We start from the raw sequence: 25337 nt of genomic DNA, 5'->3' as shown, positions 1-25337 counted from the left end.
AGAAAAATAACCCAACCATTAGAAAACTGGGAATGGAATGAAACTTCCTCAAACCTATAAAAGGCATACATGAAAAACCTACAGCTAACATTACACTTAATGTTTTCTCCCTAAGATCAGATATAAGAAAAGAATACTCATTTTTGCCAGATTCATTGGACATAGTACTAGAGGTCCTAGCCAATGCAATGAGCCAAGAAAAGGAAGAGGAGAAAGGTGGCAGCAACAAGATAGTGGAATTGAGAGTTCCAGCCCTCATCCCCTAACAGAAACATTGATTTGACAACCACATAAGAAACAAAATACTTTTATAAGAAGTCCAGAATCCAGTTAAGAAGTTGAAGTACACAAATGTGCAAAACATGAAAATAGGCACATTGAAATAGGTAGCAGCAATTTCACTCTACCCAAGTCAGCCCCTCTCCCAAGGAAGCCCAGCTCAGTGCCAAGAGAGATTGCACTCCTCCCTGGGAAAAGGGTGAGAGATTGGGGTGAACACCCAAGGTCCCTGCCTTCCAGTGTACTCCTGACTTTCAGGGCACTTTCCAAGAGCTGCTTTCTATCTCACAGCACACAGCAGAAAGAACTAGCAGAGTTCAGAGACCTGGGGCAGCTAGTGCAAAGTGCACCTTCCTGCAGCCAGATCAGTTCTGTGAGGTTCAGATAAAGCACATGAATGAGGACTTCTCTCTAGGAGAGGGAGATGATTTGAGTTTGAATCCAACATCCCCAGCCTTTCAGTATACTTCCCCAAGAACTTGTTTCTGCCTCACTTCACACAGAGCTCTGAAGGAAGTGACATACTCAGACACCAGAGGGAGCAAGAGATTATGGGTTCTTGAAAGAAAAAAGAAAGATTAGACACCTGGGGAAGCTAGCAACAAAGGCCAAGAATCACTAGCCAGGATAACTGGTGAAAGTCTTCTCAGTCAAATCAGTCTATAAAAACTGAGAAAGATGGCTGTTTCTTCAATTATATAGACACCAATGCAAGACTAGAAAAACATGAAGCATCAGGAAATACAACATAATCAAAGGAACAAAATACATCCCCAGGAAGTAACTGACTCTAAGGAAATGGAGATCTATGCATTACCTGACAAAAGAAAAAAAAAAAACAACCAAACCTCAAGATAGTCATCTAAAAGAAGTTCAGGGAGTTGCCAAAGAACAAAGATAGACAACTAAACAAAATCAGGAAAACGATACATGAACAAAATGAGAATATCAGCAGAAATTTAAATAAATACTAAAAAGTACCAAACAGAAATCATAGAGCTGAAGAATACAATAACTGAATTTTAAAATTCACTAAGGAATTCAACACCAGACTTGATCAAGCACAAGAAAGAATCAGAGCACTTGAAGACAAGTCATTTGAAATTATGCACTCGGAAGAGAAAAAAAGGAAAAAAAGATTTTTTTAAAAACTAAAGAAAGCCTAAGAGAATTATGGGACACCAGCAATAAAACTGTGATACACATTATGGGAGTCCCAGAAGGAGAAGAGAAGATAAAGAAAGAAGTGTAGGGCTTACTTAAAGAAATAGTGGCTGAAAACTTCCCAAATCTTGGGTGGAAAATGGAGCTTAAAGGATCCAAAAAGGATGAATCCAAAGATTACATTAAGACACTTTATCATCAAATTGTTAAACTCAAGGACAAAGAAGATTTTGAAACCAGTAAGAGAAAAACAAGTCATCACATACAAGGGAGCCCCTATAAGACAATCAGTAAATTATTCAGAAGAAACCTTTGGGCAAGAAAAGAATAGGATGATATAGTAAAAGTACTGAAAGATAAAACCTGCCAAGCAAGAAAACTATATCTAGCAAAACATCCTTCAGAAACGAAGAAGAAATAAAAACTTCCCCAGACCAACAAACACTGAGGGGGTTCATTACCACGATATCTGCCTTATGCAAAAGGGTAAAGGGAGTTAAGGAAGTTGTTTAAGTTGAAAGAAAAAAATATTAATCATCAACATGAAGGCATACAGAAGTATAAAATTCACTGACAAAAGGAAATATATAGACCAATACAGAATAATGTAATACTGTAATGGGGTTGTGTAAATCACTTTTAACTCTAGTATAAAAGTTAAAAGAAAATAGTACTAAGAATAACTACAAATACAAAAATGTGTTAACAAATACACAGTATAAAAAGATGTAAATTGTGACATCAGTGACACATAGTGTTGGGGGAGAGAAGTAAAAGTGTAGAGTTTTTTATGCAACTGAAGTTAAGTTGTTATCAGCTTAAAATAGACAGTTTTAACAATAAGATATTTTATGTAAACCCTGTGGTAACCACAAAGAAAATATCTAAAGTAGATACATAAAAGAAAAAGAGAAAGAAATCAAAGCATATCACTATAAAAAGTCAACATGCAGAAAGGAAATGGCGAAGGAGGAAAAAAGGGACAAAAGAACCACAAATCAAACAGAAAAAAATTAACAAAATGGTAATAGTCAGTTCTTACCTATCAATAATCACTTTAAAAACAAATAGATTAAACTCTCCAATCAAAAAACATAGAGTGTAGGGGGCGCCTGGGTGGCACAGCGGTTAAGCGTCTGCCTTCAGCTCAGGGCGTGATCCCGGCGTTATGGGATCGAGTCCCACATCAGGCTCCTCCGCTATGAGCCTGCTTCTTCCTCTCCCACTCCCCCTGCTTGTGTTCCCTCTCTCGCTGGCTGTCTCCATCTCTGTCGAATAAATAAATAAAATCTTTAAAAAAAAAAACATAGAGTGTGGCTAAATGGATAAAATAAAAACAAGATTCAACTATATGCTGTATACAAGAGATTTACTTTAGAATTAAAGACATATATAAGCTGAATGTGAATATTCCATGCAAAAGACAGTCCATGCAAATGGTAACCAAAAGAGAGCACACTTTAAATCAAAACCTGTGCAAGAGACAAAGGTTATTATATAATAATTAAAAGTCAGTTCATAAGGAAAATATAACAATTATAAATATATATGCACTCAACACCAGAACACCTCAATATATAAAGAACATGTTGACAGATCTGAAGGGAGAAATAGATAACAATACAATAATAGTAGACTTCAACTACATTTTCAACAATGGATAGACCAACCAGACAGAACATCAATAAGGAAACAAAGGACTTAAACTACACTACAGTGGTCCTAATAAACCTATACAGAACATTCCACCCTGCAAAGAAATGAACAAACAAAAAAACAAAACAACAAAAAAAACCCAGAATACACATTCTTCTCAAATAAACATGAAATATTCCTCAGGAGATATAACATGTTAAGACACAAAACAAGTCTCAACAAATTTAAGAACTTTGAAATCATACCCAGTATCTTTTCTGACCACAGTGGAATGAAACTAGAAATCAAAAACAGAGGGGCGCCTGGGTGGCACAGCGGTTAAGCGTCTGCCTTCGGCTCAGGGCGTGATCCCGGCGTTATGGGATTGAGCCCCACATCAGGCTCCTCCGCTATGAGCCTGCTTCTTCCTCTCCCACTCCCCGTGCTTGTGTTCCCTCTTTCGCTGGCTGTCTCTATCTCTGTCGAATAAATAAATAAAATCTTTAAAAAAAAAAAAAGAAATCAAAAACAGAAAGAAAACTGGAAAATTCACAAATATGTGGAAATTAAAAAATACACTCCCATGCAATCACTGGGTCAAAGAAGAAATTTAAAAATTAGAAAATAACTTGAAACAAACAAAATAAAAATACGATATACCAAAACCTATAGAATGCAGTACTAAAAGAGAGCTTTATAGCAATAAATGTCTACATTTTAAAAAGAACTATTTTAAATAAACAACATAACCTTATCCTCAAGGAACTAGAAAAAAAAAGGGAGAGAGAAGGACAAATTAAGTTCAAAGTCAGCAGAAGGAAATGAATAAAGATAAGAGCAGAAATAGAGACTAGAAAAACAATAAAAAATATCAATGACATTGACATGTGGTCTTTTAGAAAGATAAAAAAAATTCACAAACCTTTAGTTTGACTAAGGAAAGAAGTGAAAACTCAAATAAATAAAATCAGAAATGAAAGAAGAAATATTACAACTGATACCACAGAAATAAAAAGATCCTAAGAGAATACTATGAACAATTATATGCCAACAAATTAGATAACCTAAAAGAAATGGATAAATTCCTAAAAACATACAACCTACCAGAATTGAATCATGAAGAGATAGAAAATCTGAATAGACCTATAACTAGTAAGGAGATTGAATTAGTAATTCAAAATCTCCCAAAAAAAAGAAGCCCAGGACCAGATGGCTTCACTGGTAAATTCTATCAAATGTTTAAAGAAGAATTAATGCCAATACTTCTTAAACTCTTCCTAAAAGTTGAAGAAGGAAGACTTCCAAATTAATTTTTGAGGTCATTATTACCCTGTTACCAAAACTGGACAGACATTACACACACACACACACACACACACATACACACACACACACATACAAAACTATAGTCCAATATCCCTAATAAACATAGATATAAAAAAAACCTCAACAAAATATAGCAAACCAAATTTAACCACATATTAGAAGGATCAGATCCCATGACTGAATTGGATTTATCTCTGAAAAGCAAGGATGAATGGTTGGACATATAAAAATCAATTAATGTGATACATCATATTAACAAAGGAAAAAATCTTCATCTCTGTAGACGTTGAAAAAGTATTTGACTAAATTTGATACCCATTCATGAAAATACTCTCAACAAACTAGGTCTAGAAGGAATGTATCTCAATATAAAAAAGACCGTATATAAAAATCCCACAATTTACATTGTACTCAATCGTGAAAAACTGAAAGATTTTCCTCTAAAGATCGACAACAAGACAACAAGACAAGAATGTTCACTCTAGACTCTTGCCACTTCTATTCAATATAGTACTGGAAGTCCTAGCTAGACCAATTAGGCAAGAAAAAGAAAAGGCATCCAAATTGAAAAGGAAGTAATAAAATTATGTTTTCAGATGACATGACCTTGTATGTAAAAACTCCTAAAGACTTCACACACACACACACACACACACACACACACACACACAGTTAGAGGTAATAAATAAATTCAATAAAGTTGTAGAATACAAAATCAACATACAAAAATCAGTTGCATTTCTATACACTAATGATGACCCATCCAAAAAGGTAATCAAGGAAATGATCCCTCTATAATAGTATTAAAAATATTTAGGAATAAATTAACCAAGTAGGTGAAAGACTTATACACTGAAAACTATAATATATCGATGAATAAAATTTAAAGAAGACAAATAAATGGATAGCTATCCCTTGTTTGTGCATCAGAAGACTTAATATTGAAAGCAATCTACAGATTCAATACTATCCCCCATCAAACCCCTAATGGTATTTTTTGACAGAACTAGAGAAAAACAATCCTGAAATTCCTATGGAAGCACAAAAGGTGCAGAATAGCCAAAGCGATCTGGAGAAAAAAGAACAAAGCTGGAGGCATCACACCTCCTGATCTCAAAATATATTAAAGATAAAGTAACTAGAACACAATATACTGGCATAAAGACAGATCTATAGACCAATGGAACAGAACAGAGAGCCCCGATAAACCCACACATGTACAGTCAACTAATCTTCAACAAAGGTGCCAAGAATATACAATGTGGAAAAGATAGTCCTTTCCACAAATAGTGTTGGGAAAACTGGATATCTACATGCAAAGAAAATGAAATTGGACCTCTGTCTTACACCATACACAAAAATAAACTCAAAATGGATTAAAGACTTTAATGTAAAACCTGATACTATAAAACTGCTAGAAGAAAACATAGGGGAAATTTTCACATTGGTCTTGGCAATGATTTCTTGGAAATGTTACCAAAAACACAAGCAACAAAAGCAAAAACAGACAAGTGGGGCTATATCAAACTAAAAAGCTTCTGCATGCAAAGGAAACAACAGAGTAAAAAGGCAACCTATGGAATGGGAGAAAATATCTTCAAGCCATATATCTGATAAATAGTTAAAATCCAAAATATATAAGAAACACCTACAACTCAATAGCAAAAAATGTTTTAAAGATTTTTTTAACTATGCCAAAAATTTAGATAGGTATTCCTCTAAAGATACATGCAGATGGCCAGCAGGTATATGAAAAGATGCTTAACATCATTAATCATCAGGGAAATGAAAATCAAAACCACAATTAGATATTACCTCACACTAGTTAGGATGGCTGTTATCAAAAAATACATAAATAAATGTTGGTGAAGCCAATCACAGGAGAAATATTTCATGATTCCTCTGGAAAGATTAGAATCGTTCTACACTGTTGGTGGGAATGTAAAATGGTGCAGCCACTATGGAAAACAGTATTGCAGTATCTCAAGAAAATTAGAAATAGAACTATCATAGGTTCCAACAAGCTCACTTCTGGCTATAGACCCAAAAGAATTGAAATCAGAATCTTAAAGATGTATGTGTGCTCTTATGTTAATGACAACCCTATTCACAATAACCAAAATATGGAAACAACTCAAATGTCCATCACCAGATGACACTACGCTAAGTGAAATAAGCCAATCACGGGACAGATACTTCATGATTCCACTTATATGAGGTACTTAAAATAGTCAAATTCACAGAAGCAGAGAATAGAACAGTGGTTACCAGGGACTGGGGGTAGAGGGAAATGGGAAATTTTTGTTCAATTGATCTAAAGTTTCAGTTATTCAAGATTAATTAGATCTAGAGATCCACTGTACAGATCAACAATGCTGTACCATGCACTTAAAAATTTGATACAGATCTCATATTCTTGCCAAAGCGCACGTGCGCACACACACACACACACACACAAAAGGACACAAGGCACAAGGAAACTTTTGGAAGTGATGGAGATCTATTATTGTGGTGACTGTGGTGATGGTTTCATGGGTGTAAGCATATGTCCAAATTCATCAAATTGTATACATTAAATATATGCAATTTTTTGTATATCAATTATACCTTGATAAAGCTGTTAAACAAAAACATACAGGTTGGAAAGGAAAGGGTAAAATTGTCTCTATTTTGGATTAAATGATTGTTTATATAGAAAACCCTAAAGAATCTACAAAGGAAAACTACTAGAACTAATCAGTGAATTTAACAATGCCATAATGTGCCTGTTATCAATTTATTGCCTTTAATCTCCAAATCCTTCCTTTCAGCCTGCTCTGTGAAAAGAGATCTGGGCCTTTTAAGTACTTTTTTTCCCATGACAATGGTACTGAAGTTTTGTCAGTAGAGAGCGCTGGAGAGACATTACAGAAGAAGAGTTTTTCTCTCTGTTTCCTCTGTGCTTGCTGGGAATGTTCTTGTCCCGAGTGCAGCTTGTCTAGTACCAGGCTCCTAAAACACACACAGCTGCTTGAGTATCTTTCTCCAGCCACACACAGTGGCCAAGCAGCCCCCAACAGCCAGCAGCTTCCTCTGCAACGTCACTGTCACTCCTCTTCTGACAGCTTGGTAGCAAAATGCCTCTAGTGCAGTGCTCACAGCGTCTCTAGACCCTTAGCAGTTTGTAGTGCGTAGTGAGTAGCCAGTGATATATTTTCTAGTGAACAGCTTTTCTGGCTCCTTCAAGAGTGGATTTCCAGCATGTTCTTCCAGCACTGCACTCAGCAAATTCTCTGCCATCCAGTAAACTGAGGCTGTCCTGTCCTGTAAGTTCTGGGTATCTGCCCTGGGGGGGAGAGGGTCTTGTCTCTGGGTTCTCTGTATCAAGGCAAGGATTAGTGGCTGCTGCTCTGAACTCTAATTCCTATATTCTTTAGAATTCTTTTTATTTCTTACTAGCCAATCCTTCACTGTTGTAATCCCTCATTATAGTTAATAATTCTTTATATTAAACTTTCCCTGTTCAAATTACTGTGTGGTCACTTTCTCCTGATTGGACCCAGACTTACATACTCTGGATATACTTACATACTGTTGACTAACAATTGTATCTTCATATTCTAGCATCAATCAATATGAAGATTTTTTTAATTTTAAATTTCATTTTGATCACACCAAAAAACATAAAATACTTGGGAATAAAGTTAACAAAAGATGGGCAAGACCTCTTCATTGAAAACTACACAATGCTGAGGGAAATTAAAGAAGACTTAAGTAAATAAAGAGATATGCCACATTTATACATTAAAAAACACACTACTTTGAGATTGCAATTTTCCCTAAATTTATCTATATATTTAATGCAATTCTAAGCATAATTCCAGGAAGGTTTTTTTTGGAAATCAACAAACTAAGTCTTAACTTATATGGAAATGTAGATGCCTAGAATAGCCAAAGCGATCTTATTTAAAAAAAAAGGGAAAAGAAAGTCTTATATAACCTGACTTTAAGACTTATTATAAAGTTACAGTAATCAAAACAGAGAAGTACTGGCTAAGAATTGACAAATAGATCAATGGGAAAGAATAAAGTTCCCAGAAGTAGAATAACATTTATAGAGTCATTTGATTTTCAGCGAAGGTGCCAAAGCAATGAGGAAAGGAAATCTATTCAATAAATTGTCCTGGGATAACTGGATATTCATAAGAGGAAAAAACAATAAACCTCAGTTTCTACCTCACATTATACCCAGGAATTAATTCCAGGTGGACAAGACACCTAAATATAAAAGCTAAAACCATAAAGTTCTTAGAGAAAAAAAAAAGAGAGAGAGAATATCTCCAAGACTAGGAAAGAGGCAAAGATTCCTTATAACACTGAAAGCACTACTCATAAAAGAAATATTGTTTGTTGACTTTATCATAATTTAAAATTTCTACTCATCAAAGATCAAGTTAAGGAGATAAATAGGCAAGTCACAGACAGGGAAAAGAATATTCACAAAAGAAATATCTGACAGAGGACTGGTATCCAGGCATATTAGTCAGCGTGGGCTGTCATAACAAAATACCATCGACTGAGTGGCTTAAACAATAGAAATGTATTTCTCACAATTCTGGAGGCTGAGAAGTCCAAGATCATAGTATTTACTGATTCAGGTCCCTGGTGAGGGCTCTCTTCCTGGCCTCCTCCTTGTGTCCTCACGTAGGCAAGACAGAGAGAGCTTTCTGGTGTCTCTTCAACAGGCACTAACCTCATTTTGAAGGCCCCCACCTCAATGACTTTATCTAAATTGAATTACCTTTCAACGGTCCCATCTCCAAATACCATCACATATGGGGATTAGGAATCCAATATTTGAGGTTTGAGGGGACACAACTGAGTCCATAGCACCAGGACAATATAAAGAACTATAACTCAACTAAAGACAAACAACCCAACCTAAAATATGGGTAAAAGATCTTAACAGATTTTTTTTTGTCTGTATGTGAACACATATAGGACTGTCAATAAGCACATGAGAAAGTGATCAATATCATTAGTCATCAAGGAAAAGCAAGTTAAAACCACAATGAGATAGCACTACATGCTAAAGTTAAATAGCTAAAATTCAAAAGACTGACAACACTATATGTTGGAGTGGATGTGGAGCAACTGGAACTCTCACACCATCGGTGGGGATGTAAAAAGATAAAACCACTTTGAAAAAATGTGTGGCAGTTTCTTATAAAACTAAACATATGCCTTACCCATGACCCAGCAATGAGAAATGAAAATATGTTCATGCAAACACTCATATAAGAATGTTCACAACAGCTGTGTTTTTAATAGCGAAACTCTGGAAATAGCTCAGGAATCCATTAACAGGAGAATCTGGAATAAATGACTGATATATGCAACAGCATGAATGGATGGCAAAACTGTTATGCTAACAGGAAGAAACCTTGCACAAAAGAGTACATACTGTATGAGTCCATCTGTATAAAATTTTAGAACAGGCACAGCTAATCTACAATGGAAAAAAAATCAAAACAGTTGTTACCTCTGAGAGCATAGCTAGGGAGTGTCACAAAGAGATTTTCTGAGGTGCTGAGAATGTTCCATACCCTGTAAGGGTTTGCATTACACAAGAGTATGCATTTGCCTAAATGTACATGTAAGATTGCACATTTCCTTATGTCTAAATTTTACACTAGAAAACTATAGCTCAATATTGAACCCAAATTAATAATAAGCATGTTGATGTACATGGGGGAAGTGTAATGATGTTTCCAGTTAACTTTGAAATGGATGAATAGAGGAATGGATAGTTGGAATGAGGTATATTAAAGCAAGTGCAGTAAAGTACTTACAGTGAGATGTTGGCAGTGAGCGCACAAGTTTTTGCTGCAAAATTCTTTTAATTTTTCTGCAGGCTTAAAATATTTCATGATAAAATACTGAGAAAAAAACTCTGAAAAGCATAATATAAGAAAATACGACCTTGAGATGATGAAAATTTTCTTAAGAGAAAAATATGCAAAAGATAGGTGAATTTATTATGTTAAAAAAAAAGAAATGCCGGTCAACTTTTTAAAAGACTTTGTGAAAAAAGTGAGAGTGAAAATACATGTTAAAACTGAGGGAGCATGTCTGCCACATATGAAACCCACAAAGGATTTGTCCAGAATACATAAGAAACTTCTACAAATCAATTTGAAAAAGGACAAATAAACCAATGCATAAATGAGCAAAAGACATAAACAGACATTTCAAATAGTAGGAAGTGTAGTGACCAAAAAATATTAGTTTGGGGGGAGAATAAATTAAAACCAGAGTTGGATACTATTCCATAGCCACTGGTTTGGTTAAAAAAAAATTAAAAGTCTGGTAACACCAAGTGTTGGACAGTACAGTAGACCTAATAATGGTCCCTCAATATGTCCACATCCCAATCCTCAGACCTCATGAATATGTTACCTCATGTGGGAAAAGAGAATGCATGTGAATGTGACTCAATTAAGGATCTTCAAATGGAGAGACTAATTTGGGTTATCAGTTGGTTCTGTTGTTGTAATCACAAGTGTCCCTACAAGAGGGTTGCAGAAGGAGATACAACTACAGAAGAGGGGAAGGTGATGCCATGACAATGGAAGCAGATCTTGGAATGATGCTCTTTGTAGATGGAGAAAGGGGCCACAGGCTGAGTGCAAGAGAGCAGTAAAGCTGAAGGAATCAGATCCTCCCCTCAGAACCTCTAGAAGTTGGAGGGACTGTCCACACCTTGAATCTAGCCCTAGGGAAACTGATTTCAGACTTTGGATCTCCAGATCTGTAAGTGAGTACATTTGTGTTGTTTTAAGCCACCAAGTTTGTGATAATTTGAAATCTAAATCAGGGAGAGTGTGGATCTAAACAGTTATCCACTGCCAGTGGGAGTATAAATTGGTTTAGCCATTTTAGAAAATAGTTTATAATTATTTAGACAAGCTGAAGATGTGTATACCCTCCATAGTGAGACAAGTACTCCGGAGAAATTATTGCACATATGCACCATGATACATGTATAATAATGTTCATAGCATCATGATGCATAATAGTAAAATAAATAAAAAGAATAAGAAAAAGAAACCATTACAACCCATTCCCTTTCCACTCCCAACTCCTCTTGAAACATTTGAAATGCTTTTCCTTACCCCTTTGCCCCTGACACCAACCTCTATGCTATGGTAAGATAACTTAGTGGTTTACTACTTTCTTTTCTATGATTTTTCTCGTGTCCTTACATTACACACTTCTAGACAATATATTCGTGTGTGTGTGCATGTATGTGTGTTTTCTCACTCCTTCCACCTTAAGACTCCCTCCTAGTCCTTTATTATTCCAGCTAGACCTTTCCTCAGTATTTTTCTGTGATGAGGTATGTGGATGACAGACTCTATGAATTTTTGTTTAAGTGCAAACATCTTTTTTCCTGCAGGTGAATGATATCTTAGCTGAGTGTGGGATTCTTGCTTGGAAGCCCTTTATTTCAGTGGACTATGCAAGTTCTCCTACTGCCTCTCTACCAAAACTTACAGGGCATACAAAAAAAGCTAGATATTTATAACCTTAGATACATTCATTATTCACAGAAAACTCTGAAAAAATGAAAGAATTTGTCAGATGTGGATTTGTTATGATGCTCATGAGGCTTCAGAGTTCCTCACTTACATAGACTCCAGTACTTAATTTTATATTTATAATTGTGTAATATTTTTCTTAGAGTGGGCTCCCAAAATTATATGTTTCAAACCCCAAAAAACCTGGAGTGAACTTTGGAATTAAGTATTCAACCAAAGAAGTTGGGAAAAGAACAAAAAATAAACCAAAAGAAATTATGGGGAGAGAAGTAATAAAAGTAAAAGCTTAAAATGAATGAAACAGGAAAAAATAGTACAAAAGATAAAAAAAAGTTTCCCACAAACTGAGGGCTTCAGAGGAGAGGGGTGTGGGGGAATGGGATAGGCTGGTGATGTGTATTAAGGAGGGCACATACTGCATGGTGCATTGGGTGTTATACCCAAGTAATGAATCATGGAACTTTACATCAAAAACTAGGGATGTACTGTATGGTGACTAACATAATACAATAAAAAATTATTATTAAAAAAAATAAAAGTTTCCCAAAAGTTGGCTATTGAAAAAGCCAATGAAGTAGATTAACCTCTCTCAATTCTAGTCAAGAGAAAAAAGAGGGGAAGCACTAATGGACAAACTCTGAATGGGAAGTGAAGCATAATCATAGACACAAACAGGAACAAAAGAATTATGAGAAAACAGTGCATGCAGTTCTATAATAACAGAAGTGAAAACCTGAAGGGAATAAAAACTCTCAAAACCTGTTGCAAGAAGAAACAGAAAACTTGAATAAAGGCATTTCTTTAAAAGACATTGGAAAAATGTTTATAAAGATTTGCTGTTAAAAAGGTTCCATGACATTTTAGCTAACATTTGAAAGCTAGATAATACCAATATGTTTTACATTATTTACGTAGAAAAGGATAGAAAGTTCTCCAATTTGTATGAAGCCAGAGTACATTTAATATAAAATTCTGAAAAAGAAAAGAAAAAATAAAAAGCTATAGACCAAACTTATTGTGAATACGGATGCAAAATACAGCTAGATTAGAAAATAAAATTCTAAGGACACCTGGGTGGCTCAGTTGGTTGAACATCTGACTTTTTTTTTTTTTGAGATTTTCTTTATTTATTTGACAGAGAGAGATCACAAGCATCGGGGAGGGGCAGGCAGAGAGAGAGGGACAAATAGACTCACCCTGATAAGCAGGGAGCCTGATGCAGGGCTCAAACCCAGGACCCTGAGATCATGACCCGAGCCAAAGGCAGATGCCTAACCAGCTGAGCTACCCAGGTGTCTGAGCACCTGACTCTTGATTTGGGCTCAGGTAATGATCTCTGGGCACTGGGTGTGGTGCAGCCTGCTTAAAGATTCTCTCTCCGCCACCCCCTCTGCCCTTCCTCCCTCCCTCCCTCTCTCAAATAAATAAATAAATATAAATAAATAAATAAATAAATAAATAAATAAATAAATAAATAAAATTCTAGCAAATTATCAAAAGAATACTACTTTGAACAAATAGAGTATGTTTTAAGAATATGTGGAGCGCTCAGAAAGTATGGACCCAAACAATGCATTATAACAGGATTGGAAAACTTTCTTAAAGGGCCAGCCAGGAAATATTTTAGGCTTTGGGGCCACATGGTCTCTGTTGCAACTGTTCAACTGCCATGGTAGCATAAAAGCAAGTCAGACAATAGTAAATGACTGGGTGTGGCTGTCCCAATAAATTTTATTGACAAAACAAGCAGCTGGCCCTCAAACTGTGGTTTATCCACCTGTATTACATCAACAAACTAATGGAGAAAATCATATGCGTGTATCAGTTATCTTGGTTTAGTCTCTACCAGAACCATACCCCGAGATAAAGATTCAAACAAAAATCATTTTTAGGGACCAGGTCCAGAAAACACCAATAAGGGAATGAGTACATGAGACAGAGAAGGGAGGAAGCAATAAGGGGATGATGCATTATCAGACCAGTTACCACTGCAGGAAACATGGAGAGACATGACAGAACAGAGAGTTTTCTCTCTCAGGAGGCAAAGAAACTGGGCAATGATCCACCACCACCACCCCCATCTGTTCTTGGTTGAGAGCTGCTTCAGCGGTGTTCATTCTTGGGTCCTTCAGGCTTGCCCTGCTGCTCTCATGACCCAGAAAGAAAACCTTCAGGCTGAAAGTCATATTTGTTCGCAGCAATCAACCTTTGGTGTGAAGAGGTGAGCACTGACAGGTCATCGGCAGATACTGATAGAATTTGCTATACTAATAGAGGCTAGAAAAGTACCAGCAAATCCTAATAAAGACTGCATATAATAGAAATGGAAGGAAGTTACTTAAATATAATAAAGACGGTTTACTAAAATGCACCAGCAGATATCCTAAGTGACAAAAGACTAAAACCATCTAGATAGAAACGCCTGCCATCATCATTAATTTTCTTTTTTTTTTTAAGATTTTATTTATTTATCTGACAGAGAGAGACAGCCAGTGAGAGAGGGAACACAGGCAGTGGGAGAGGAAGAAGCAGGCTTTGAGCGGAGGAGCCTGATGTCGGGCTCCATCCCAGAACGCAGGGATCACGCCCTAAGCCGAAGGCAGACGCTTAATGACTGCACCACCCAGGCGCCCCTATCATCATTAATTTTCTTAAGGTCTTAGAGATTATAGATACTATATTAAGATACATAGAAAATAATACATATAATATTGGAAAAGAAGAAAGACATTGGATTTTTTCTCTTTTTTTCCTGGAGATGCTATTATAAACCTAGAAAACCCAAGGATCTTTAACAAAGAAAAAAAAACAAAACAGTGAGGGGGGCCTGGGTGGTTCAGTCAGTTGAGCATCCAACTCTTGATCTCAGCTCAGGTCTTGATCTCAGGGTTGTGAGTTCAAGCCCTGCATTGGGCTCCATGCTGGGCGTGGAGCCTTTTAAAAAAAAATTTTTTTTTAAAGCAAGAAGATTTAATATAATTTGGGAAAGAGTTTGTTATGGACCAAATTGTGTTCACCCAAAATTCATTAGAGCCCTAACCTCCAATGTGACTGTTTTTAGGGATTGGGCCTTTAGGGAGGTAATTAAGATTAAATAAGATCAGAAGGGTGGGCCCTAATTTAATTGGTCTCCTTATAAGAAGAGGGAAAAGAGACACGAGAGATCTATCTCTCTCTTCTCAAGCACAGAGAGGCCATGTGAAGACATAGCAAAAGGTGGCTGACTGCAAGCCAGAAATAGAGGTCTCATCAAAAACTGACTTTGGAGGCACCTTGATCATGGACTTCTAGACTCCAGAATTATAAGAAAATAAATATCTATTGTTTACACTACTCAGCCTGTGGTATTTCGTTATGGCAGCCCACGCAGACTAATAGAGGGGCAGAATACAAAAGAAATATATTTTTAGAGCTTTCCTCTACTCCAGAAATAAGCACCTAAAAGGAGAAATAGAATGAAAAATTCTATTTACAATAGGAACAAAAATTTTAAAAATTATTTCTAAGTACACTCAGGAATGAAAAAAACTGCTTAGGGATAATTTTATCAGGAAAAATACAAGATTTACATTTAAAAACTAAAAAACCTTACTGTAGAACCATAAAAATATCAAAACAAATGCAAAAGCCAACCATATTTTTTTCATGGGAAGACATAATTATATAAAAATGTCAATTTTCTCTAAGTAATATGGGAATTTAATGTAATTCCCAGCAGAACTCAATGTGAAATTAATGTTTGGTTTTCTTTGCTTATATTTCAGAAATAGATTACCTTACCACAAAAAAAAAATTAGAAGAATAAATGCCTGGGGCACTTGGGTGGCTCAGTCAGTTGAACATCTAACTCTTGATTCGGCTCTGGTCACTATCTCAGGGTCGTGAGATTGAGCCCTGCATCAATTCTCTCTCTCCCTCTCTCTCTGTCCCTGATAAATGCCTGATAGGATCTCAGAAATGAAAAAGAAGTGTTGGAGGGAGGAAAGCCGAAGTATTGAGAGACTTACCTTACCAGGCAGTAGAATACATAACTACTGTATTCAAATCAATAAGGCCTTGGTATAGGGAAAAAAAGTATATCAATAAAGATGAATAGAGAATTCAGAAACAAATCACAATAGATTGAAATGTTTTTAATTACAACATTGAAAACCAATAGAAAAGTGTGAATTGTTTACTAATTCGTGTTGGTACAACTGAATATCCCTGATGGGGAAAAAATAGGATCCCATCTCAAACTGTATTCAAAAATTCAAACTGGATTAAAATTTTACATTTTAAAATAAATAAATTACTTCCATGTAGAATTATTTCAATGTGCTAGAAGTCGCATAAAGGTTACCTTAGGAGGAAGGTAGTGACCAAGAGGAAGCATGAGGTGGACGTCGGCACTATATCTTGATCTGGGTTATACGGATGTGTTTCTTTTATGAGCATTCATCTGGATGTACCCTTACATAACTGGTACTTTATATGTACATGTAAGTCATAGTTCAAAAAATATTTATTTAAAAGTGAAAAATAAAAAAATCTTGCAAGAAAATCTAGAATGCAAGTAGAATGAATAAGGGAACACTTTCCTAACCCATAAGCCGCAAAATAAGAATAAGTGAGCCACACTTGACTACATAAGAATTTAAAGCATTTGTGTGACAAATGATATCACAAATAGTCAACAGACAAATGATATGTCAGCCAAAAATTTGTATAGTATAGATGACAGATAAAGTTTTAATGTTTTTTTTTTAAAGATTTTATTTATTTATGTGACAGAGAGACAGCCAGCGAGAGAGGGTACAGAGCAGGCGAGTGAGAGAGGAAGAAGCAGGCTCCCAGCAGAGGAGCCCGATGTGGGACTCGATCCCGGAACGCCGGGATCACACCCTGAGCGGAAGGCAGACGCTTTAACGACTGCGATACCCAGGCGCCCCTAATGTTTTTCTTTTTTTTTTTTTTTTTAAAGATTTTATTTATTTATTTGACAGAGAGAGACAGCCAGCGAGAGAGGGAACACAAGCAGGGGGAGTGGGAGAGGAAGAAGCAGGCTCATAGCAGAAGAGCCTGATGTGGGACTCGACCCCGTAACACCGGGATCACGCCCTGAGCCAAAGGCAGACGATTAACCGCTGTGCCACCCAGGCGCCCCCCCCTAATGTTTTTCTTATATAAAGAGCTCTTTCAAGTCAACAAGAATAAGACAACTCAATTTTTAAATTTGGCAAAGGACTTGAATTGGCAGCTTGGAGAAAACCAAGCCCAAGTGACCAATGAACATATTAAAAGATGCTTCAATTTACCTGCAGTCAGGTAAGGTCAAATTAAAATGACAATGAGATATTATGTTATAGCCATCAAACTATGGAAAATTTTAAAGCACTGTAACACCTACTGCTAGCAGGGATAGAGGGAAAAGGATGTTTTGAAGTGTGAAGTGTTATAGCCTTTTTGGAATAATCTGACAATTAAAATTTTTAATTTAAAAACAATTTTAAATACCTATCCCTCAACCCAACAGTCTTGCTCATGAGGGTTGAGTCTATGGAAGTACAATCACGAATATGAAGGACCTGCATAAACATTTTCAGTGCAGCAGTTCACAATGTTGGAAAAACTGGAAACAAAGTGACTTCTGTTCAGTAAGGGATGGCACAACCTCACAAGACCACAATACCCAGCCATAAGAAAAAACGCAAAAGTGTTTCTCAGCCTCTTTTTCATTACCACCCCACCCTTTGGAGACATTTGGGATATTTTTCCCTACATGCTCTTTCATGAAATTTTAATATTGCAGATATACAGTAAATCTGTTTATTTACTATGTCTGTGCTTTGTACTTAAAAAGGGTATGATTTTCTCACTATCCTTCAAAATGCAAGTTTCACCCCCTTGGGGTCTCTATCACCTCCAATGAGAATGTATGAACTACACTCTTGATTTAGAGAGATTTTCACAAGACATTTTTTTAAAGATGTATTTATTTATTTTAGAGAGACAGAGCATGAGCAGCAGGGGCAGAGGGAGAGGGGAGAGAATCTCAAGCAGACTCCCAGCTGAGTGCAGAGCCCACGCAGGGCTCCATCTTACAACCCTGAGACCACAACCTGAGCTGAAACCAAGAGTAGGAAACTTAACCACTGTGCCACCCAGGTGCCCCTCACAAGACATTTTTTTAAGTGAGAAAAGTCAGATGCAAAAAAGAAAAGTTGCATACAATTCTTGTGTTTGCATGTATATATGTGTATGGTGTGATTATATGATTATAATGAGTGTGATTACATGAGTAAAGAGAAAAAGATGGAAAGATATTGTCATTAATAAGGACTAACTTGAGGTTGGGGAGACCTGATGTGATTGGATCAGGGGTAGGAAGAAGAGAGCCAAGCAAAAGAAAAAGTGGGGGAGACACATCACTAAAAAAGTACAGTAATAATCACATTTATGCAAATTTATATATGTAAAAAAGCTTTGTTTTGCTTTTAAGACAGAGATTCCAGGCCTCTAGCCTCATGGGAATGGATTGGAAAGAGGGGTCTTCCCTCGCTCAGAAGCAGGGAGCTGAGGGTCCATGCCTCCTGCAGTCTGTCAAGTTTTCAATGAACAGAAATCAACATTTTTTTTTTACTCTTCCAAATCTTTTGATGTATCAAATTCAGCTGCGGACATGATAATTCTCATCTGAAAGAGGTTTTCTCTGGATCAAGGAGAAAGGGAGGAAGGTCACATTAGCACTTCTTGGACCACCCCCAAATGATTTGTGGTTGCAGATGGTCAGAACACAGACAACCACACTGTTGCTACTTCACTGTGTGGCTCAGATGAGCCATTCGTCCTCTCTACACATTAGCCTGTTGAGGAGGGTGGAAGCCCACCAGGCTCTCCTCTGGGGAAGATTCAGCTCTGTCTGCCCCTTGCATTGCCAACCTCAAGACTTGGCATGGGCTTTTTCCCTGGTGATGATCCTTCTGTCTCACACTTACTGTCATCTAACTTTGAAAACATTCATATTGTGGGTGGCATCAGTTTAATTTCACAAATACTGTTGACTTCTCAGCACTTGCTAGGGACCATTAGGAATAATTATAAGATGCTTCCTGCGTACAGATAGCAGTTGCGACAACAGCCTCAGAGTTCCAAGGAGGGCAGGAGAGAACAAGATGGATGTGGGATGGAGCTGAAGGAGGGAATTAACCAGAATATGTGGTCTGACCCTTGCCAAGGTGGGGCCTGAGTCAGAACCACCAAGCCCATGGAGAGTTGTCAGCTCTAGTTAGATCTGAGTTGAGTTGATGCCCAAAGGTTGGATCCCAGAGAGCAAGGCAGAATGATGTGGCAGCATCTCTGAAGCAGCAGAGCTTCTCAGCACCAGGGAAGAAGCAGAAACATGGAAATGAAGGCCTGTGGAGTCAAGGCAAAGGGCCAGGAGGACCAGGTGCAGCAAGGAGCTGGCAGGAATGAGGTGGTTGGGTGGTGACCTGAATGAGGGGCTGGTAAGACCAGCCTCTATTGCACTGGAAGAAACCAGGGACCAGACAGAACCAGGCAGCCAACCTGACCATGACCCTGGAGTTCACACGGATTCCCAGAGCCCCCAGTGCTCTCCAGACACCAGCTGGAAGGCCATAGCCTAGAGTTCTCCTTGGATCTGGGGCAGGATTTCACAAAGAACCCTTTAGAACAACACTGAAGCAGGGAAGGACCGACACAAGGTCTTTTAGGAAGACAAGTCACCTGAGCATGAAACAAGAGAATACTCTGAAACACAGGAATTAAATACCAAAATATGGGTGCGATCACTGCCGTCTGCTGTGCGGAAGAGGAGGGACCAGTAGAGGCCTGTTTGAGAAGGCTGCAAATCACTCCCCCATCTCAAGGTTTCCATTTCTTGCCTTAGGGAAGAGATAGGATTATGGAATTTCTGGGGTCACTGGTGAATAACATTCTTGAAAGTACATTTTTGAGGGTTGATTGTGTTTTTTCAAGACCTGTGTTTTGTTACTGAGCCCTGCCTCATTGGGCCCTTGTGGCCAGGGGTTCTTTTACACAACTTCCATGGCTTCTTCCCAAAGGAATTCCTTTCCCTATCTTAGCGAGCAGACGTGGTTGATTTGATGTGCTCACAGCCAGCTGTCCAAGGAGAGGGAAGCACTCACCTCCCGAGGTCCTGTCCCTGGCCCCATAGCATCCTTCTCAGTGCCCCCAGGTGGGCAGGGCCCCCAGAGGAACACATAATACAAACCACCTTCTCAACCGAGGCCAGGCTGGCAGTTCCAAAATGTCTTCTTCCTCCAATAACATGAACTAGAAGCCACATTTCAATATCAGTACATACGTCTATTGCAAATGCCCTTGAGATGGATAGCTTCTGCGAGGGAATGCCCTTCCCTCTTGCTTTTTACACCATCTTCTTTTAAATTAAAACAATTTAGGAATGCATTGCAAATTTAGTAATCCTTTATCTCAGAAAGAAGACGACTGAGGAGAGAATGGGAAGCAGAAGTTGAGGTAATCCAAAGAATACCCCAAAGTCAGTGAAAAACTAGCCTTTTTCAATTGGGGCCTCATCACTTCAGCATCTTCTGGAATGCAATGAAATTATTTCTGAGTATACACATACAAAGGAGCACGAGCAGTTTGAATTTTGAATATGTTCATTTTATACATGTAATATATATCAATACATAAATATATACATGGGGATAGATGGTCAGATAATCACACACATGTCTGTTTCTTCCACTCACAAGAGCCCTGAGCATAATTTGAGTCTTTGGGTTCAGCCTCCAGGCAATGAAGCCACGGGAACTCTAAAGCTAGTTTCTGGGCAACAGGGTGGTCTTCTGCTCCCAACAGTGTCTGTCATTCCCTCCTCCTCTGCTGTTACCCACCTCGGTCCACTGCTTGGAGGCCCAACAAAGCCTTTCCAAGTGATTACACTTCTTGCAGCCTGCTGTGAGAGCGCCAGACTTCAGGGGACTTCAGAAAATGCCCAGGGATTAGGCTAACACCACCCTGTCCCCACTAAGACCAGCAAGTGTCTGCCATGCTGTCAGCCCTCTCTAAAGGTGATAGCCATTCCATGACTTCCCAATAACCTCTTTCCTGTCCACTTTCTCCCCACTAAAGCCAGAAGGACCATAGTTTCTCTTGTTTGTTTGAAAGTTCTTACGCCTAATAGCTCTTGGCTGTCTCCCAGAGGCTCCATGCACCCTCATGAAAGTCACTTTTGGGAGCCTGAATTGACATCCCAGATTTCCTGAGGAGGTTGTGCAGACCTTCTCTGTGACCAACACGACATGTATGTTTTACACACAAATACACACATGGCATATACATGTGCAAGTATATTCATTCATCAAACATGGATTAAGGGCTTACTAGTACAGGGTATACGGTTAAAATAGGAATGTTCACACACCCATATAACAGAGATAGAGGAGAGGGATCTTAACCAAGGCACCAGCAAGGAAACAAAAATTAACTTTCCCGCATCCCCATAATGTAGCCCGCTCCTTGGGCTCTGAATTTAGAGAAGCCTGGGAGAAGGGTAAGCCCATTCTACCACCACCATTGGCCACCACTGGCCCACTTCTTTATCCCCTTCCCCAGTGCTATGCCCCATTAGCCCCTGTCTGTCCATCCTAAAAGATAAGCTATTCCCCCTTCCCAGGGAGAGCACTGTTTTCATGAAACTTCAGAGGGACCCAGGGGTCTCTGGCATAAGGGGATCTCAGGGACTTCTCTCTTCTCCAACCAGGCAGACTGTTCTCTCTTCTCCCCTATTGGAGGAGCCGGTTCTCTCCCTGCTTTCTCTCCCCCTACAGCCCTCCCACCCACACCATCACTTGAAGCTGTCCTTCCTACCACCTGCTTTTGGATGCTTTCTCCCCTTCCTGGCCATCCCTGAATGGGAACATGTAAGGACCGCATGCTAATCACTCCTAGGAAACAGAACAGCAGAAGTAACAATGAGGGAACAGGGTTCCTTATAGATTTCAGAACTGTATGCTGCTTCCATGCCTATAGTCCCTGATCTTCATTTTTCCATCACAAAGTGAAGACTCACCGGCTGTTCCTGCCCTGAAGCTTCATTAGTTTGCCTTTACTGTTCTATACTAAGGATTTAGAAAGTGAGTGATTTCATATTAAAAATCTGAATTTCTATCTCCTCTTGAAAAATTACAATCATTTCCATGCAACAACAATTGGCAGGAGAAGTGGCTCTCCCTTTTGTAAACGGAGCATGTCACTCTCGTGTCTCGCCAGCTCTAAGTCTGTCACAGGGCCACTTACCATCCACCCAGTTTTCTCCACCGGGTTAGCTCTAGTCCCAGGCCTTTGGGAGCATTTGCATCCACAGTTCCTACGCTGGAGTCTCGAAGCAGTGTCCCTGTCTTCCTAACAGGAAAGCAATTTATCTTAAACGGGGTTCTCTGGCAATCAGGGCAGAGACCAAGACATGGGAGCAAGACAGACTTCAACCAGATCTGAGGAAGAACATCTTGTTGATGAGTGAGGCCTACAGTGGGCTGGGCTGTCTTGGGGAAAAGTGAGTTCTTTTCTCAGCAGAGCTTTCCACGCACAGATGAGGTAGGAAGTCCCTTCTGACCTTGAAATGTCCATTGCTATGAGACTCTCGCTCCAGGAGTGCACAGGACACACCATTGTGGGCTGAAAGACCCCACAGAGCGAGGGAACCCCTGTGAGTCTACAACAGTAGATAACAGTTTCTATTTGATCATGGAATCAATTAAGGAAAAATTTGATTTAACTTAATTTTCACAGCTGATGTGTTCTTCTAACTCTCTCTGCTGATGCCCAAGTCAGAGCTGCACAGTGAGGAGTGTCCTGGCCCACTCAGACGGTGGAGGACAGCAAGTACTCTCCCCCACCCTCAGTGTGGGGCAGCAAATCTAGAGTTAACTCCCTTCCTCCCCCAGAAAGAAACTCCCTACTACAACTGGAGAACTGGAGGTGCCCTTTGCAAACGGCAGAATCAAAGTGGAAAAAATTACAAGGCAACTTTTCTGGTTTCAACTTGTCCCCTACAGAAAGGAAATAGATTTTAATATAAGATCTAAGAAGCAACATGTTTAATAAACTACAAAAAAATGTACTTTTGGCTGGATGCTAGCATGATGAGCTTTGGGATAAAAGGAGATTTTTTTTTTTTTAAGAAAGTTAGACATGGATCCAAAAGGGGGTTGGAATCCACCTCCCACCATCCCACTAAAATGCTCTCTAAGCAGTTGGGAGCAATCACCCTAACCCCATCACAGATACCATGCAAAAGGCAAGATTAAAGGCTTTTCCTGCTCCCTTTTCGCCCAAATGGAAAAGTTTATTACAAAAATTCTTTGTGCAAGCCAAGCAATATATAGCCTCCTTGTGATGGGACATCACTTAGACACTGACAAATCCCATTCCCCAAGTTGTGGGGCCTCTAGCTGACTGTGCAGGGAGTGAGCCCCCAAGGTCAGGAATGAGAATATTTCATTGTATCCACCCCCACCCCCAAGTAAAGCAATATTTCATTCTCTTTCTCTTTACCCCAGTTGGAATCTACAGTCTAGACAGTTGTCAGATAACAACCATTAGAGACAGTGAAGGAGAATGCATATGCCTCCCAAAGATAAGCGGATGCTGGACTTCTCTCGTGAGTTTTCTGGAAAGCTCTCAGAAGGCCCTAGTGATGAGCAACTGAGGGAAATGTGCCTGGCAATATATTCCCAGATGCTGGGACACATTTTACTCATCCCTGGAATCTGCGCCCAGTTTTTAGAGACATTTCAGGAAGAGGCTATCCTCTCCCCAAAGCTTGTTAAGGAATAAACACAAAGGCAATCCATGGGAAAATAGTGGGGTGTACACCAGTGTCCATTTTAATCTCTCATTAATTCTCCCACTTAGCAAATATTTGTCAAACGTCTACCGCTCCTCAGGCATTTCACTGGACACAGAAGACAGGACTGAACAAGGCCAATAAAATCCCTGTTCTCATAAAATTGAAATTCCTACTAGAAATTCTGGCAAACCTTTGTTCAGCGATGGGACAATGTCTAGAGTGTGTCAACTTAAAATGAAAGTTTGAGATATTGTGAATCCCACTGTACTGCTTGTACCTTCAAGCAACCAAATCCTCTACCCCCTTTGCCATATCCTTTGTGGTCTGTGGTTCACAATACCGCACTATCTCCACTCCAGATAGCAAAGACATTCCACCCCACCAAACCCTGGGGCGTTGGAGAGCAGAGACCACACCCTCTAATTTTCTTCCAGGCTTCCTTAGGACCAAGCCTGGTTCTAGGCACAAAATGGGTGCCCAGTAAATATTTGCATAGTTACTGATTAAGCAAAGAAACTTACAGCAATAAAAAGGGTAATGCCTGTCAGCTCAAGGGCTGTTACAAATGCAAACTTTATCTTTCTGCCTTTGGGAAAGGAGAATTTGTGCTGGTCTAACTCTGATCCCTTTAAAACTGACCAGTTTGGGCTAAGGCACTCACCATTTTTGTGTAACATCAGCTCCTAAAAAAGCAACCAAAAGTTTGACCAGGTTAGATCAGACCCCAAGGCAGCTCTTAAGATGGTTGTGCTGATGCCACTTTTCTCACAAGAGGAGCTGGAAACTCTATCAAGCCTCTGATCTGATACCGGAGTCGAGTTCTAAAAATTCCCTGGGTCAGCAGCCAGGGTATACATAAGCCCTGGGAAAAGGAAAGAATGGCTTATTATTGCTGCATCTTTCTTCCCTGAAGCTGGAAAGCATTATGTGCCTTGATCCCAGTGCTTCTGTGCCTCTGATGAAAAGACGCAACCCTGAATCCCAGAGTGATCGCCTGGAGCAAAGACTTGAGTAAGTTTTCACCTCTTCTCTTGCCAAGATGTGGCTTTTAGAGCCTGGGCTGCTGATGAAAATGTCAACAATGCTCACATCAAGAGGAAAATGCTCATTCCACTGGCAAAGAGCGTCAGCATTCCATAGATCAGCGGTGGTCCGAGGCACCGTTCGCTGGGCAGAGAGAAAGAACACACTTTGCTTCTCAGATCCAGTGTAGTTAGTAAGTGTGCCTGCTCCAAAGAGGTGAACAAGGAGCAGAAGTCAACGTGGGCTTGCCCTCTCCTCCCATAGGGCCCCTTACAGGAGGCAGCTGGTCTTGTCCCGTATCAGAGTCTCTCCTGCAGCAATACAAATGTGGGATCCAGTTTTGGAGGCTGAGTCCCTTCTAAGAGCTCACCAAGCACTTGCAAATTAAACGTGGTTCCAGAGGACAAACAAATGGACCAATCCCAGACCCAAAGATCCAAATGGTGGCAGTTAACTAGAAGGAAGTTAATGTCCCTGTGGGTCTAGCT

Source organism: Ursus maritimus, unplaced genomic scaffold (assembly GCF_017311325.1).
Source record: "Ursus maritimus isolate PB19 unplaced genomic scaffold, ASM1731132v1 scaffold_28, whole genome shotgun sequence".
Taxonomy (NCBI): Eukaryota; Metazoa; Chordata; class Mammalia; order Carnivora; family Ursidae; genus Ursus; species Ursus maritimus.
The sequence above is the reverse complement of the archived record's forward strand: the minus strand, read 5'-3'. Positions refer to the sequence as shown.